Below are 11,643 nucleotides of genomic sequence, written 5' to 3'. Positions count from 1 at the left end.
AGCCGCTCAGGCCCATCAGATGAGCCAGGCACCAGCCCTCTGGGCTTCTCAGATGCAAGGAACAGACCTCATGTGTCTCAGCTTGATCCCAAAGATGCACCCCTCAGGAAGCCAGGGGCTAGAGGCAGGAGTCCCCTGCCCTCATTCCGACGGGTAAGGATTAGTGGGACTCTCGGTGCCACTTCCTCCAAGAAGTGCCTCCAAACACACATACACCCACAAACTCCTCTTAACTCTTACCTCCCATGTCAGTGACTCCTCTCTTCAGGTTTTCCGTGGTCAACTGAGAATTACTGTCCCGGTGGTATCTTGGAATGCAGTGGCCATTGTCTTCATTCCTTAGCCAAAACTGACCTAGAAGAGCCCCATTTTAACAACATTTTACATTATGGAAATGCTTGGATGTGGCACAAATATCTTTTGGAAGAACTCTAGCAGTGGTCTTCTCTGGGGAGGGAAACGGATGAGCAGGGGAGAGGGAAGGGACTGAGACGTGCTTTTCATGGTCTTTTGTGCTTTGGGGATTTTGTGCCATGTACACGCATGTCATACGTATTAGACCGAACCTTATGGAATTACCAATATTTGACCATTTAAGAAAACTGTTTTCAGGATTTTATTATTAAGTAACCTCACACTCAACGTGAGGCTCAAACTAAGAACCCTCGAGATCAAGAGTCGCACGCTCTCCTGACTGAGCCAGCCAGGCGACCCAATATTTGACCGCTTTTGATCCACAATTTTCTTATTACCTTGTCTACCCTCAGCATGGTGGATTAAAGGAAACCAGAGGTGGACTACTTGATGTTTCTCCTACCACCAGATGATAATCACTGTAAGTAGCCTCAACTGTCCCTTATCTCGGCCTCTCAAACCCTGACCCTGCTATAGAATTTTCCTACTACCATCTCTTACACTCTAAGTTTGTTTCTGGAAGCAGAATAGAAACAGGATGCAAGCTAAGGAAGACCATCAGTAACAGTCCCCCTCTGTCCCCACCCTGCGTCCAACACTCTTCCCAAGGCCCCAGATCAAGAACTCTCTTTCAAGACTCTGCTAAGACACTATCCTCTCCTTCTAGCCTTTTCTGTATTTCTTCTTGCTGCCTGTAGCCCATTGAAGAGAGACTGACCATTCTGCAGTCCGGATGCCCCTCAGAGGCTCTGTCACCGTATTGGCTTTATGTGTACACACACCGAGCTCCTTCATGAGAAATTTTTTTTTTTTTTTTTTTTTTTAGGAAAAAAGTTCATGTGTTCATACCCCAAATCAGAACAGCCCCAGGACCGGACCAGTAGGTTCTGATAAAACGGGATTGATAAGCCATTGCTAAATGAATGAACGACCTCGTTGTACAAGCTGGCATTATTCACAGCACAAATGAATTCAACAAATACTTTGTGTTGGACACTCCTTATTTGGGTTCAAGGGCAATATTCTGTGTGACTGTACAGTGGGATACAACTGTGAATCATTAGCTTCTGCGGACTTCTAGTCAATGGTCCGTATATGATAGATGTCTTGGATCCTCAGTCCTAGCCCACAGAAATGCAGTCTTTCTCAAAACATACCTTGACAAAGAAGGGTAGCCAGTAAGACCCTGGTTCCTACAGACGATAATTCTGTTATGCTTCATAGCCTCCAAATTTCTATCTTGCTTCTAAGTGATGAAGAATTTCGAGTCTCCAAGGAGGACAAATAACAGGAGAAAACTTTGTCAGGAAATGACGGGCCCTCAGGGCCAGAGTTTAGAAAACACTTACGCAGGTGAGGCTGTTTTCAAGAAGTTTCGACTATATAAATTCCTCTTTGTCAGAGTTACCATGTCTTAGTCTAGGACAGTTATTATATTTTCTTATTATAAGCATGCACTGTGTTCTGCATCTGGCGCACTTGCCAAATTGTAGATTTATTCCTGTTTCTATACATCTGTGAAAAGAATGTGTGTTCTGTTTCATCAGGGAGTTACTTGAAGTCACAGGTTGCTAATTCCAAATGAATAGAAACAGTGATTAATCTGAGAGATACGAGTTCACCACTATTCATGTAACAGATGTCCATTATGATGAGCTACACATTTGTTCCATGTTTATACTAGAATACAAAAAAGGAGGGTCCGACCATTTTGAGAAAGAAAGAAAGAGGAAAGGAAAGAAAAAAGAAAAGAAAGGAAAGGAAAGGAGAAGAAAAAGAAAAAGGAAAGGAAAGGAAGAAAAGAGGACGAAACTTGGAAAATGTTTATTCAGGTGCCAGGTTAGATGCGTGGAGACGCACGGTATGTCTGCAGGGTGGCAGGTAAAGAGCGGAGGGGGGGGGGGGTAACCCGGGGGTAAATGTTCCTGGCTTCGGTTCAGGGTGTGGATATTAACTCAGTTCATCTCACTTGGCTGACAGAAGCACTAATGCCAAAACCGGCAATTTCATCAGCATCAGCTACACAGAAGATGGGATTTCAGAGGGAGGCACAAGAAAAGGGAGAATGATGTATGTAATTTTATTCAAATAATTAAAAACAAAGTTGGCAGTCTATCTTCCTGTCAAGAAGAATAAATCTCAGACTATGGAGTTGGAAGGGGGAGTGCAAGAGGCTTCCTGCTGCTCCGTGTTAACTTCGGTCCAATACAAACTTTATAGTTGACTCTTCACAAAAACATCCATTTAAAATGATCCTCCTATGTTTTGTTTTTGTTTTTTTTTTTCCTTTGGTTGCTCGGTGAGCAGAGCTCACACAGCAAGAGGACACAAGCCAGGAGTGAGCGTGGAGGGGGCTGCCTGCCCGAGCCACTCCAGAGCCCTTCAGCTTCACAGCCACAAATAAAGGGTTCGTGTAACTGAGCTACTTCTCCAAAATAAGATGAGTGACGGAGAGGTTTCCAGAACTTTCCTTTCTCTCATTATTTACCTCCTGTACTCATATGGCCCAAAACCAAAGCAGGACCCGGCCTATAGTAGGATCCAAATACGTACTTACATACGCATAAATACGCACATACTTTTTCCATGAGTTCAGCAAACAGAGGCTGGACTTAACGACATGTGCACAGGGATGGGAAACATTTATCAAAGGAGTCATCATCTTATGTATCTGTGGGCTCACTGGATGGTGGCAGATGCAGTATCAGAACAAAAAGCTAAAGAATTCTCTCTGGTGTCTCAACCTGGCTATTACAAGTCCTGAACTATACCTTTCTGGAGTTTCTCTTCAATTGTCACTGCTTAGAGGAGAGGGCAAGCTCCGCTGTGTTACTAACAAAGACAGATCAGCATAGCCAAGTGATGAAAAAAAAAAAAAAAGTCCAAACAGACTCACCGACAAAGGTTTTGCTTCTAAAGCATCTTAATCACCATTCGTCTGCATTTCCGGTAACGTATATAACAACTCGTCAGTAGCTTCTAAAATGTTAAATTTAGGATGCGGTAAGGCTCCACGGTTCTACTAAACCTTTCTTTGTAGTGTGTGAAGATGAGGACAGACATGAACACCTCCCGCGTTGCCAACACTCCAAGTCCAGTTAGAGAACAGAGCCGCTCCGCAGAAAAGCCCGCGTGGGGACTGCACTTGGGGCGCATGAGCAGGGCCGCGGCAGATTGGTCCGCCTTGAGCCATGCAGGGAGCAAGACACCGCAAAGGTAGCCAGGATGATTAAGGAGGAATTCCACGACTTAAAAATGACATGTTGCCATGCCAAGTTAGAAGGGTTGGTAAGTGGGTACTTACATCTGCAACTGCTCTGCCAAAAAGCCTTAATGTTTTAGCCTAATCCCACTGAGCGAGCCAAGCTGACGACAGAGGAAAAGGCTTTCCCTTTTGAAGGAAGCAGGAATTAGGATAATACAGGGGTCGGCAAAGGTTTTCTGTCAAAGGCCAAAAGCCAGCGTCCTTGGCCTTGTGGGCCACACGGTCTCTCTTGCAAACGTTCAGCTCCGCCGCTGTGCTGAAAGCGGCCATCGGCGGGATGTAAACCGATGGGCAGAGCTGTGTTCCAGCCAAACTGCATTTATGAAAGCAGTTGACGGGCTGGGTTTGACTCATAGCCCGTAGTCTGCCAACCCCTCAAATAATATGTAGATGGCTCTCCAACAGACTGAAACCTACGGAACGCTGCAGATCGCAAGGTCAAATTGAAAACTACACTGCTTCTTAATTCGCTGTATTTTAAAATGCGCTTAGCAGTACCCCTGATTCCTGTGTGATCTTATGGTGTCTGCTTGCCAATAGCATTTTCCTTAAATGCATTGAGATGCACATCTTTTATCCAACTATTGGCATGAGCTTAGATTCGGTCAAGAAAATCAAGTCATTCTAAACATTCCAGGAATAAAGGACTTAATATGTTAAGTCGGGCTTATGTCAATGCCGGAATACACTGAGACAGTTGGGTCGAGAAAGTCACTAGGAAAGGCCTGGGAAGCAGACGCTGACTATCTCTCAGCCTGGCATAGCGATGTGGGCGCCCATCCAAAGCTCTACGGAAATCTCCGATCCGTAAGATCATCTGAGAAACCTTGCATCGCCTCTCAGCGTGCTCCATCCAGCAAAAGCCACTGCTTCTCGAGCTCCCGCTGCAAAGCCACCACAAACCTCCTGTCTGCCCAACACCCAGCTGCAAGCACCCCTGAGCACACCAGCTTCTACTTCTCTTTCACTTGAAAAACAGCAGATGCGACCACATCGGCAACCCTAACGCGGGACGGTCTGGGGACAGGGACCGCAGGAGACGCAGTGCCCTGCTTCTCTTCAGGAATTCGGAAGACATCTCCGAAGGGGTGGTGGTGATGCCTCCTTGGCCACGGACAGTCCAGCACATTCCACCCCTTGGCTAGTGCAGCGTCCCAACACTGTCCTTTCACGCATTTTCAACTTCCAAGTAAGTGAACGACGTGATGCTTCTGTCCTACTTGAATCAACTACCCCCCATCCCTCCCCAACTCATTCCTCATGTTACATAATAGGCAGAGGGAAGAAGACCAAATTTTATTATATGTACAGACACATCCACATCACAACAGGAAGAAAATATGGCCATTGCCATCCTCATGTCTACAACTGGCCACAAGACCTGTTGTGGGTTTTTTGGTGCAGTTTTTACACCTTTCATTTTCTACTGTTCGTGTGGATCACAGCCAGCCAGCACGCTCAGGTGGGATCATCATCCAGGCCCGAGCGGGATCTGCCATCCTCTGGTCATCATCAGGTGACCCCCCGTGCAGTAGTCTAACCCCGCTCTCTCCAACTCCCAAGCGCCCTGGCAGAGCCCAAGTCCGCACCTGCTCTAATCCCCCCCCCCCCTTTGTGGCAGCTGCCTGGCTCGTGGGAGGCAAACAGGCTAGAGGTGGGAGACCCAAGAAGGGGTAAGGAGTTTGCCGTACTGCCAAATCCCCATATCCACACCCCCCCACACACATTTTAGCCTTTCAATCCGGCCTCTGATCTCCCAATGGGTACAGAATTCAACTTTGCCTTCAATTAATGTAATCTCTCATTCTCTCGCTCTCCCTCTGTCTGAAATCCAGTAGATTTAAGACTGGTTTTCACTCAAATTACACCTAAAAGGCATGTATTAACTCTCTTGGATTAAAGCTAGGTAGCTGTGTTGATTACAGACTGGGGTTCATGAACACAGTCTGCTTCGTACCAAGGAAAATCCTGTTTCAGAACTTCAAAGTCTAACACCCCCTAGCCAGCTAGTTCTCAAACGTGTGCTGGTGGTCAAGGGCAAGGATAACATGTGTGATGGTTCAGTGCAAGTCCTCCCCCTCCCCATTCCTAAGAAACCAAGAGATTAGACTCCTCCTCTAATGATTGATGTTTTAGTAGGCAAGGGATGAGATTTTTTTTTTCCAGAAAAAGGAAGAAATGGTCAAAATGTTAGTATCATCTGAATAAGTTTTGCCAGTCAAAGCCCCCGAAATACCCAGGTTAGAATGCCAGTTTCCAAATCCTCTTTCCTGCCACATGGACATGTACATGTACATACACACACAAACACACACACACACACACAGACTTTCATAAACCAGGTCAGATGGATTTCACCTAGTGTAAGGGAGTAGGTTTCAGTTTGCTCTGTGACTCCTTTATCATACTGTTTAACATCTCTAAGCATCCTCACTGGTACAATGAGGATACATATAGTTTTCTTAAGCAAACTATTCCCAAAATTTAAGTGAAGTGAAATGGGCTGTGGCATGACCTTTCAAAATCTTACTGAGGCACCAACCTGCCTACCTACGACTTACCTCGTTACCTCGGGAATGCACTTGTGCTTGACTTTCTGTATTTTCACTTGACTAGAGTTCACATGCTCTGAAGTTACATGTTAATTCACAGACTTCTGTCCAATAGAAAAGACAACCCCAAAGGTTGTGGTTTTATTGCCCTGTAGGACAGTAATCAGCTTTGAATCTACCCTAGAAATCTTACTGCAACACCTTTTTCCCCCTCAAAATGCCTATAAATACCAAGTTTCTCACAATGCTCTTGGAATCAGCTTAACCCATTTACAGTTCTGATCATTAATGAGTTGAATAAATTCTTGACAGGTGTTCTTTCTGTATTTGTACCAGATTATGTTTTTAGTTCTTTAAAAATTATACTTTTGACAGTACCTATCTTATGAAGTAGCAATCAGAATTAAATAAAATAAAGCAAATAAAGTAATTAATAAGGCCCTGACACATATTAAACAGTTAATGAATGTTAGATATTATTATTAGCTATAATTAAATACAGCATGATCCAAAGGAAATAGAAAATGTAACATATCCAAAACTTCACCCAGAGACACCCATTTGCCAAATCAAAAGAAATAAAATTAAGAGACTAGTAACACTGAGCTCTAGCTTGATTTCCCTGGATATTTTTGAATTCTCCAGAATGCAGCCCAATGAACTGAGCTTTTGAATTAGTAGCCATTTTCATGGATGATGCCAAATCTTGTAATTATTGGGATCTATAATAGTACACAGAGTAAGTATCGTGTCTCAGAAAGATATGTAATTTTTTTCCACCACACATGGCCTATAACAGAAAATAAAATGGAAACTGGGTTTAGAGTAAAAAATAATGTTTTCAGGGACGCCTGGGTGGCTCAGTTGGTTAAGCAGCTGCCTTCGGCTCAGGTCATGATCCCAGCGTCCTGGGATCGAGTCCCACATCGGGCTCCTTGCTCAGCGGGGAGCCTGCTTCTCCCTCTGCCTCTGCCTGCCATTCTGTCTGCCTGTGCTCGCTCTCTCCCACTCTCTCTCTGATAAATAAATATAATCTTTAAATAAATAAATAAATAAAAATAATGTTTTCACCCTCCATCCTGCTTTGATATACCCAGTTGTAATCCCTCATTTTATTTCCTTCCATTTTAGTGGAAGGAAGTGTTATTCCCCGTTTTTTCCCCCAAAGTATATAATAGCTATGTCCTTCATCTCATCCTTTGTCTGATCCCAGTAACTGCCAAAAAGAATGGTGTTTTCCCACGGAAAACTTGTCCCTTAAAAGAAAGTAAAGGATAATAAAAGGAGAAGCATGACCAATTTCTCTAACTTCACTATGACTTTGGTTGCTGTTGATGTTCCAATAATTTTCTCAGATTATAAATCCTGGAAAAGAGAACTCAGTCAATTTTAGTTTTTGTTGTTTGGTTTGGGGGGGTGGTAAATGTTGGGACAACACTTTAGAAGTAATTCACAACCTTTCCGTACTGACATCTAAAGAAGAATGAGAAACCACCTACAGAAACAAACACAGACACTGGGGCATAATATTTCCACGCACAAGTACAAGGGAACAGGATGGAACTGGAGGTTACCCTGCACTATACACAAAACCGCAGAGAGGATGGGTCATCAGATGCTTTTTAAATACCTTCAAACACTGAAATACAATGCAGGAACCTATTGCACTCAGTTAAAAAAAAAAAAAAGCAAACAAATACACAGAGGGACTTAAATCAAGGTTAAACAGTCAGCTGTTGTTCAGTTCCAGTGACCAAAGAAGAGTAAGTTGACTTTTAAAAGAAAGTGAGGGCAAAGAACACATGTAAGAATGATAATATTTGCAGGCTAACTTAGGGGTCTACACCAAGTTCAGATAAAACAAGTTCAGCGTAATCAGCCACATAACATACATTTGCATGTCTGTATGTACACAAGTGTATTTTATGTGTATTCACAAGATCGCACGCACCTTTGCCAGCCTTTAATATGAGAGAATACCAGTAAGCCGGTAGAGAAATCAGAGTCGAGGCACCCCTCATTCAAGATAATTCTAGTCTGTTGCTGCTCAGAATTTGGCCCCTAGACCAGCAGCATCAGCATCACCTAGAAGCCTGTTCAAAATGCAGACTCTTGGGGCGCCTGGGTGGCTCAGTGGGTTAGGCCTCTGCCTTCTGCCCGGGTCTGGTCTCAGGGTCCTGGGATCGAGCCCCACATTGGGCTCTCTGCTCGGCGGGGAGCCTGTTTCCTCTCTCTCTCTGCCTACATGTGATCTCTGTCTTTCTCTCTGTCAAATAAATAAAATCTTAAAAAAAAATTCAAAAAAATGCAGACTCCCAAGCTTCACCCCAGATCTCCTGAATCAGAACGTAGCTTTTAACCAGACTGACTACAGGTGTTTCGTATGCCCGAATTCGTCTGTGAAACACTGCCCTGGAACCGTGATAACTATCTCCAAAGCTACTAGCTGCCCGTGTCTATCGAGTAATTGAAATGTGATTAGTGAGACCGAGAAACTGCATTTTTCATTTTAATTAAAATTAAAATTTGGAAAATAATGCCTGATGCTGTGATTGGACTACTTCTAAGCTAAACACGTTTGGAACAACTGGGGTATGTATGAATCTAAATCCAGATCATATTTCTGATGAAAACTCAGCACCTGAACTGTAAAGTACTGTGAAGTATAGATCTCAAAGACACAGGATGGAAAAAAAATGTACATAAAATGTGTAACTGATCATTTTTATAAAGATTAGAGGTTAAAAAGATAAAATCTCAGATGTACTACGTTAAATTTAATATATTCTTAAAATTCACGTGCTGTTTTTACTTTCTAAAATGTGACTACCAGAAAAGGACAGCTCACCTATTATTTCTACTGGACAGGGCTGCTTTCGATCCACATTAGAAAACTACTGGTGCCTGGCTCCCAGTTCCAGGGAGTCTGATGAAACTGGTCTGGGGTGAGCCTGGGCAGCAGTGTTTTTAAACTCTCCCCGCTGATTCTATTCATCTGCCAGGTAGAGAAGCACTGCCCCAGCTTAACACAGAGCCATCGATCTCCACTGATAAATAACGGCCTCAGAAAGACCAGAAGGACCTTTTGGGCACTCCCATCATCCCTCGACAAAATTGTAGAGCTGGAAAAGTAGTGCTCATTTCTTACCTAAAGAGTGAAAAAGCATCCCCACTGATGTCATCTGGGCCAAACGCTGGGTGACAATTTTCTACCTCGACTTCAGGCAGAATCAAACCCAGGTGAAACTCAGTACTTTCTCGGCGTTTCCAGAAATCCAGCACCGGTTCTTCCGGGAATTCATTCCCATATCTGACGTAGGGGATCTCCTACTTGTGTGTGTTTAGAACAATCTCCTGGGTGGTTTGCTTACAAGGAGGTTGCGGGGCCCCAGCGTTCATGGCAGCTCTGTGGTACGCTGACCAAGCATCCTGGCTTGCCTGGGTCCGTCCCAGGCTTGATTTTAGCCAGAAAATCCCACATCCGGGGAACTGCCCAGTTTCAAGCAAACTGGGCCGGCTGGTCATCCCACTCCAGGGAAGCGGGCCTTTAACAAGCAGTCCGGGTGGTCCTCATGCCTTCCAGGTGAACACACTTTTAGAGCCACTTGGAGAAACACAGACACCTGAATACTTCTTCGTGAAGTTCTTTCTGGATTAATCAACTGTCCTGAGAAGACAGCCACTGAAGCTACACAAATAACCAATTCAGCGGATAACTGATTGGGGAAATTGCTCTAATTTAATTTAACATAGTAAATCATCTAAAACTATTTGGAAGGAACAATTATCAAAGAAATCACCCTGACAGCCTTGAAGGGACCTCTTCCATTGTCAGGAATTCAGCAGAGAGGGACTGGGGAGGAAAAGTAAACGTATGGCATGAAGGTGTATCAGTCTTGAGCTTGAATCATTGTTCCTGTCATTTGCTAGCTGTGCAACTTTAGGGAAACTCCTTAACTTCTCTGTGCCTCAGTGCTTTCATATGTAAGGATGAAATGAGTAACTTACACTGACACTGAAGGTTAGCCATGAGAATAAGAAACAATGCATTGCATCACACAAATCCCAGTTGAGGAACCTTACAACATACCTGACCAGTAGTCCTCAAAACTGTGAAGGTCATCAAAAATAGGGAAAGTCCGAGTAGCTGTCACAGCCGAGAGGACACATGACCATCAACTGTACTGTGGCATCCTGTAGGAGATGCTGGAACGGAGAAAGGACATTAGGGTAAAAATGGATGAAATTCAAGTAAAGAATGGATGTTAGTTAATATTAACGTATCAAAGTTGGCTTAGAGCTTACAACAAATGTACCATACTCAGGTAAGATGTTCATAATAGGACAAACTGAGTGTGGGGTGTGCGGGAACTCTGCACGTCTGGAAAACTTCCCTCTAAAAATAAAACTATTCTAAAACTAAAAGTTTATTACCAGAAAGTGCCTAGCAGAGGAGTGCCCAGGCCAGAAGTACCTTTTAATAGTAGCTGTTACTATTACTGGGACCTGTATATGTAAATCATGTGAGGAATGATCCCAACAAGACGACTTGATTCAACATTTTTGGGAGGAACTAGGAGCTGTTTTTGGAGATTGGGGTTGAGGGAAGAGAAGGACAAAGGGCAGCTGAAGAGGCCACGGACACTGTGGGTGTTGTCTCCAGCAGACCCACCCCTGCAACGTCCGACATGGGACCCAGCTGGTTTTCTTCAAAGTCTGTCATTATTTCCTTCATTCAACTGTCCTCTGTTCCGAGCCCGACCTCCTCTCCCCTTCTGCCTGTGGCACACACACTCCATGTCCGTGTAACCTCGGGGGCTGGGCGCGGGGGCCCCGACATTTGGGCCCAGGTCGGCTGTCCCCTGGGGTAGTTTCTCTCCGCGACGGGGGACGGAGCTTAAGCAGAAATACCGTAGTGACCGCCCGTCCTATATGGTACCTCACGTCTTCTATTAAATTAAGCCTCTCCCAGATTTGGTTAGATATGCAGGACAGGTGTTTTTTAGCTCCTTTGGAGAGACGTGGACATTTCTGGAAAGGGAAGAAAGGAGGAAGACGGGAGGAGGGAGAAGGTAAGAGAAGGGAGACCCGTCAGGTGCCACGGCCCTCGTACAGGTAATTAATGGGCAGACGCAGACGGGGTGGCTTAAGTGACAGACATTTATTTTCCCACAGTGCCAAAGTCGGGGAGCCTGAGCTGCGGGTGTCACCCAGGGGTGCTGCCCTGCTGTGTCCTCGTCTCGTGGAGAGAGGGCGCTGCGCCGTCTCTCCCTGCCAGGCTGACACCCCACTCTCAGGGCGTCATGGAACTTGAATTACCTCCTTAAAGGCCCGTCTCCGAAGACAGTCCCATCTCAGATGAAGGCTTCAACTCATGAACTTGGGGGGCACGAGTGAGTCCACACAAAGACG

The 11,643-nt window shown here is 44.7% G+C and overlaps 1 long non-coding RNA gene across 3 annotated transcripts in view; it reads right to left on the bottom strand.

Annotated features, from left to right (window-relative positions):
* Positions 1-283: 283 nt before the first annotated feature.
* LOC309855556 overlaps positions 284-11,643 on the bottom strand; it is a 37,334-nt gene continuing 25,974 nt past the window's right edge. For all 3 annotated transcript variants that reach the window (XR_014306856.1, XR_014306857.1, XR_014306858.1), the window contains exons 2-3: positions 10,322-10,437; positions 284-354 (exon numbers count right to left, since the gene is read on the bottom strand). This is a non-coding gene — a long non-coding RNA (uncharacterized lncRNA). The remainder of the gene's footprint in view (positions 355-10,321; positions 10,438-11,643) is intronic.

The sequence above is a fragment of the Mustela nivalis genome (assembly GCF_964662115.1).
Source record: "Mustela nivalis genome assembly, chromosome: X".
Classification (NCBI taxonomy): domain Eukaryota; kingdom Metazoa; phylum Chordata; class Mammalia; order Carnivora; family Mustelidae; genus Mustela; species Mustela nivalis.
This window is presented reverse-complemented; position numbering and strand designations above follow the sequence as displayed.